The 7,356-nt window shown below is 33.5% G+C and overlaps 1 pseudogene; it reads left to right on the forward strand.

Moving 5' to 3' along the window:
• Nucleotides 1-1,176: 1,176 nt before the first annotated feature.
• On the forward strand, nucleotides 1,177-5,816 carry LOC114180491 (annotated as a pseudogene).
• Nucleotides 5,817-7,356: the final 1,540 nt, after the last annotated feature.

The raw sequence follows: 7,356 nt of genomic DNA on the forward strand, positions 1-7,356 counted from the left end.
CAAAGAAGGTTTCATCAAACTCTACGAATTTCTACAAATAATTACAAAAGCCAACAAAGATGGGATTTTTAGAAAACTAATAACATTTCATTAAAGATTACTTTTTTCCAGCAATCTAACAATAAAAGAAGCGTTAGAAGTAAATGAAACCACAACTTTATGACTTACCCATTGTGGATGAACCAAAGTCATTGAAGTCTGGAACCAGTTCTTGAAGGAGTAACGTTTTGCAGAGTTATTTTCATTTTCCTAAGAGGTTGTCATTGAAGAGTTTGGATGGTGAAGTTCCAAAAAGCAAAAAGTTAACAATATATATAAATGTTGAAACGATGCGAGGGGTTATCCAAATGGAACGTTCTATCGTTACAGTTATTTTTATTTAATTGAAAAAAAAACCATATAAATGAAAGCTTAATTAATGGATGTAGACATTTACATCAAGTACATTCTAGAAAAGTGTTTAGAAGTCGAACTGCCCCATACCATGCAATCAATCATTTCTATAATAAAGGATTTCATAAAATAAAATTAATTTAATAATTAAATTAATTTTGGCGCGCATTATTCATGGACCGTGAACGAAAAGCTTTTTTAGGAAGAACTGTTTTAAAGCTTCAGACATCAGAAAAACTAATACACATAACAGCAGGCAATGCAAGGAATCAAGTACCCAACCAGTCAAGTAAATGAAGTGTGAGGTAAGTTGGATTAAATGCTATTTTTAATGTTTGGTTCTTGCACATCTACCCTGTCTTTATTCCATCTTGGAATTAATTTTTCAACATTAATGTTATGTCAATGTGTTTGTGTATTGGGAAAAATTTTAAAGTTGTCTATGTACACCATTAATGACTTTACCTTTAACAGATTAATGTGAATGTCCAAATTGCTTTTGTTTCAGTTCCAAGTTTATTGCCATAGTAACCAATATGAGTGATCCGAAGGTGCTATCAAATCTAGGTTGTGCAAATGCAAGACTAAAGAGAAAGTTAGCGCTAAAAGAAAAGAAAAGTGTGCATAAAAGACTCAAAGTCTCCTACTTGACCAGGAACAGCGAAAGAAAAGGAATTTCACACCATTATGTGATATAACAAGGAATGCTTTCCTCAATCAAGATACTCCAACATTAAATGTATATTGAATTTTATTTACTGACCATATATTTAATTGTGCACAATGCATGCAGGCATTGGTGATCCACTATTCATATGTAAGGAATGCAATGCCTATATGTGGTACGACGAAAGGATTAACAAGAACAGAAGGTCCAACAATCCAGCATTTCATATGTGTTGTGGTAATGGTAAAGTTTAATTACCAACTCTAAAGGACCCGCCAATTGTTCTGCAACGTCTTTTGTTTGATAATGAATCAAAAGAAAGCAAGAACTATCAAAATCACATTAGAACATACAATATGATGTTTGCGTTTACATCTCCCGGAGCAAAAGTCGATACCACTTTCAACAATGGCAAAGGGCCACCTAATTTACGAATTCAAGGTCAATTTTGTCATAGAATAGGAAGCCTCTTACCAATCCCTGGAGGACTTCCAAAGTTTGCCCAACTTTATATTTATGACACTGAAAATGAACTTCAAAATAGAATGGAATCTTTAAGGTACATGAATGTTTCCTCTATTCAATGTTAATCAAATACAAAAATTGGTTATTTGACCAGTTGACCTTTGCAGGAATCAAAATAGCATTGATTCAGAAATTGTCAGCAAATTAAAGATGATGCTAGACGAATTCAATGTTCATGCGAAATGTTTTAGAATGGCAAGAGACAGATATAGAGACCAACCATTTGATGACTTGAAATTGCGACTTATTGCAGATAGGACAAAAGATGGAAGGATATATAATATCCCCAATGTTTCAGAAGTTGTGGCCCTTATAGTTGGTGATGTAGATAGTGCTTCAGGGAGAGACATCATAATGGAAAAGCAGTTTGGGAAGTTGCAAAGAATAAATGAATTGCACACTAGCTATTTAGGATTTCAATATCCTTTACTCTTCCCATATGGGGAAGATGGTTATAGACATGATGTCAATCATCGAGAGAAACCAGGATTCAACAACAAAAGAAACAGACTCACAATTAGGGAATGGTTTTGTTTTAGACTACAAACGAGACAATCTGAAGCACAAACTTTGCTTAGATCTAGAGGAATTTTTCAACAATTCATAGTTGATGGATATACAATGATGGAGTCTGAAAGATTGTCATTCATTAAATATAATCAATCGAAGTTAAGGGTCGATAAATACAATAACCTCTGTCAGGCTTCCACCAGCTCACAAACTCAAGGATCACAACAGGGAAAGAGGGTTGTTCTTCCCTCATCTTTTATTGGTAACCACAGATTCATGGACCAACTATATTTTGATGGAATGGCTATTTGTAGTTATATGAGATTCCCAGACCTTTTTATAACTTTCACATGCAATCCTAAATGGCCAGAAATAACCAGACTACTTGCTAAGCTAAAGCTATCTCCAACAGACCGTCCTGATATAGTTTCAAGGGTCTTCAAAATTAAGTTTGAACAACTTTTGACAGACTTAACTAAAAATCATCTACTAGGCAAAACCATTGCATGTAAGCCATCCCTTTTTGTAATCATTGTTCTTTAATATGGTTTCTATCACAACAATTTGGATTGTTTGTTTTTGTCAATAAATGTCTTTTTCTTCATTTGCAGTCATGTATACAATAGAATTTCAGAAGCGTGGTCTACCTCATGCACACCTACTGATTTTTTTGCATCCCAGTAGCAAATACCCAACTCTTGATGATATTAATAAGGTAATATCTGCAAAAATCCCTTGTCCAATAAGTAATCCTGAATTGCATAAATGTGTTCAAGATCATATGGTTCATGGACCTTGTGGAATGTCAAACAAATCTCTGTCTTGCATGAAAAACGGAAAATGCTCACGCCTATTTCCAAAAAAAATTCAAAGGACAACTACCATATCAGAGGATGGTTTTCCTCATTATCGTAGAAGGAACGATTCATTAACAGTAACCAAGAATGGGGTTTGTCTTAACAATCGGTCTGTGGTTCCTTACAATCCACAATTATTGTTGAAGTACCAAGCACATATAAATGTTGAATGGTGTAATCGTAGCACTTCCATCAAGTACTTATTCAAATATATCAAAAAGGGTTACGACAGAATTACGGCTGCTATAGTTTCCAAGCAAAATGAATTCTTTTTGAACAAAGAACCATTAGATGAAATCAAGCAATATCTTGATTGCAGATATGTATCTCCTTGTGAAGCATGTTGGAGAATATTTTCGTTTCCAATTCTTGGACGAAATCCAGCAGTAGAAAGGTTATTTTTCCCTCTTCCTAGAGAACAAGCAGTATACTTTAAAGATGATGACGTGATTGATGATATCATGGGAAAGGCAACAGTTTCGGAATCAATGTTTATAGGTTGGATGGAATGTAATAAGAAATACGCAGAAGCCAGGGAATTAACATATCCTCAATTTGTTTCTAATTTGTATATGTCAAGAAAGATAGATGTTGAAAACCAAGGAAAATGGGGAATACTATTGGAAGACTGATTTGGGTTCCTCCAAGCACTGGCGAAGTATTTTATCTTAGAAGAATGTTAACGCATGTAAGAGGACCAACATCTTACATTGATATCAGAACAATTAACAATGTAATATATTCTACTTTTATAGAAGCTTGCTTAGCTTTGGGAATATTAGCAGATGATACATAATATGTTGAAGCTATAAAAGAAGCAAAGGATTGGGGTTCCGGACATTATCTAAGAAAATTATTTGTCACTGTCATGTTGTCAAATAGTGTTGATCGACCAGAAGACCTATGGAACAAGACATGGGAGTGGTTAACAGATGGAATTCTCTACCGAGAAAGAATAATAGCAGGAATTCCAGGTTAGCTCCAATAAATTGTATTCATAAATATATATGCAAAATTAAATGTCTTAAATGTTTTTGTGTGCAGAACTGAATCTTACTCCAGAAGTAATCCAAAATCTAACCTTGATTGAGATTGAAAAGATCTTAGAATCTAATAGAAGCAGTTTAAAGTTGTTTCCAAACAATGCCATACCCAAATGAATTTGTTACCCAAAATTGTGGAAATAGATTGGTATATGCAGAACTTGACTATAACACTGGTGACCAACGACAAATATTCCAATCAAATTTCAAATCCATGACAAGTTAAGCATTATTATCGTTTTTTGTACTTGAATACTAAATCGAATTACATTATGCTATCAGTTTGAATAACCATTCAATTACATGTGAACAAAAGAATATTTTTGAAAAGATCAAGCAAGCAGTTGTTAGTAAACAAGGGGAGGTGTATTCTTCTTGTATGGGTATGGTGGAACTGGCAAAACGTTCATGTGAAAGACGTTTTCAGCAGCAGTTCGTTCTAAAGGTAAAATTGTACTCACAGTAGCTTCAAGTGGAATAGCTTCCCTGCTATTGCCAGGGGGAAGAACAACACATTCTAAATTCAAGATACCTGTTCCAACACTAGAACATTTGATGTGTAACATTTCACAAGGATCCGAAGCATCAGAGTTGTTAAAGAAAGCAAAACTAATTATTTGGGATGAAGCTCCTATGACACACAAATTTTGTTTTGAAGCTCTGGATAGAACCCTAAAAGACATAATGAACGGTATTACAAAAGAAGGTTCAGTTTTTGGAGGAAAAGTCATAGTATTTGGAGGAGACTTTAGGCAAATATTACGTGTTATACCATGAGGGTCCATATCAGATATTGTCAACGCCACAATTAATTCATCTTATATAAGGGACCACTTTGAAGTTTTAAAACTGACAAAAAACATGCGTTTGTTACAAGAAGGCCTACAATCAACTACTACATCAGAGATTCAAGAATTCTCAGACTGGATTGTTCAAATTGGTGATGGTAAGTTACAAGAACCTAATGACGGTTTGGTTGAAATTGAAATACCTGAAGAATTCCTAATTTCAGAGTTCAATGATCCTATAGAAGCAATTGTGTCTGCCATTTACCAAAATTTGATACAAAAGCATACAGACGAGTCGTATCTACAGTGTAGGGCAATATTGGCAAGTAGGGTTGAGACAGTCAATAAAATCAATCAATACATGTTATCACTAATTTCAGGTATATTAGTCTACACCCTCAAACTGATGATTATAATTTGGAAATTTAGTGTGACTAATGTTATTACTAATATAGGGGAGGAGAAGGAGTATCTCAGTTGTGATTCAATTGATGAAACAGAATCTGCTGCAAATGATAGCTACAACACTATAACTTCTAAATTCCTAAATTCTCTCTCTACGTCTGGCCTTCCTAACCATAGAATCAAACTGAAGATTGGAGCACCAATAATGCTTTTGAGGAACTTGGATTAAGCAGAAGGTTTGTGCAATGGAAGCAGATTAATAATTACAAGACTTGCAAACCATGTTATTGGAGCTAAGATGATTACAGGTAATAAAGATAATTAAGACATTTATATTCCACGAATGTCAATGTCCCCTTCACAATCCCCATGGCCATTTAAGCTAATCAGAAAACAATTTCCTATCATGCTATCATATGCAATGACAATAAACAAATCTCAAGGTCAATCTCTACATTTTGTTGGATTGTATTTACCGACCCCGGTGTTTAGTCACGGTCAGCTATATGTTGCAGTCTCTCGAGTTCAAAGTAAATCTGGGTTAAGAATCCTAATCCATGATAAGGACAACAAACCTTCGAATACAACCACCAATGTTGTATACAAAGAAGTGTTCCAAAATGTATAGTTGTTCTTAAGACAAAACCTTTTGTTACTATTTACTGAACATTTTGTACAAGATTGCCAAAGAAATTATTAGAAAAAAGATATATTACTCTATTCCGATTCCATACAAAGAAGTTCGATCTATTATTTATGTTTACAGGTGATACCAAAATACATTACCAAAGATGCGAATAAATTCTTACCTTTGTGCATAGAAAGAACCATTGCAATAAGCTTATCAAGATCTACCCATGATAAAACCTCGAAATCCCAATTGCAAACAATGATACATGTATCTTCGCAAGCTTAACTGCAAAAATGAAAAATCTTCAATAAATTACGAAAAAAAACATTCAGATCCGACTAATATGGTTTGCAGACTAATTGATCAATATGAGATTAAAAAAAGAATAACCAATTCAACGTTATTGAGGCCACAAGAACTCACCAAAACAGATATCAAGCCCCTCCCATTGTTCCAACTTTTCAATTGTTCCCAAAAGCTTACAATTTCCCCTATATGAACCCGTGACCAATGACTACTTTAGAATCTTTTCAAGTTGACCACTATTTTGTCCTATTGCACCACACATGACAATGCATTTAAACTGAAACCAACAAACATACCTAACTTATATTCAAGTTTGATAACAACATCACCAAAATTCATTTATGCACCACTACGATAAAATTTATTATATTCAGCTTTTTTTCCAATTCTAATTTTTATTAACAGCCATACATGTTTCAGTATGTTTTGTTTGACGATCCATTGGGAGTACGTCAACTTAGAACCCAATCCAAATTTTCACTAATCACACCACCACAAGCTTTAGGTACAAATATATCATTACCCATGACTATAATATCGGTACATAACAGGACCATCACACTTAATTATTTGATTAACATTAAGATTAAACAATTTTTGTTATTAATCAATTATTGCAGTTAAATATTTTCATTAAATTCCTACAAAGCTTTGGTTTATTAATTAATTTTTGGGATTAATTCTCTTTTTTAATAAATTTTCTCTGTAACTTGTACTCTATTAATAAATTTTATATAACACCCATAATTTTATGAAAATACACATTAGTTTAATTAGTACACCTGAATTTATTATTTAAAATGTTACATTCATGTAATTTGGTGCCCACGTTAATGTACCAACAAAAATTACTACATTAAAACCACGTCACCCATTTTAAGTAATGAAATATTATTACGTATACTCTCAATCAATGTCTAAAACATTTTAAGGATATTTAATATCAACTTGGACAACTTGGTCAGATATCAACGTTGACTACTTGGTCAAATATCATCATTCAACAAAATAACAATACAAAGTTAAACACGAGTTCACAAAACAGACATTGTCCTTGCAAAAGATTAAATTAACCAACACACCTAGACCTTTACAACATGGATGATATTTTTCTTATCATTGTCTATTACAAACTTTATGCCATCACCAGCAGCTAAGGCATTGTCCTTGCAGAACATCTTCCATCCACATGTCAGATAGCATTCAAAATTGCTCCTTCCAGGCCAACAAA

This window comes from Vigna unguiculata, chromosome 4, assembly GCF_004118075.2.
Source record: "Vigna unguiculata cultivar IT97K-499-35 chromosome 4, ASM411807v1, whole genome shotgun sequence".
Classification (NCBI taxonomy): domain Eukaryota; kingdom Viridiplantae; phylum Streptophyta; class Magnoliopsida; order Fabales; family Fabaceae; genus Vigna; species Vigna unguiculata.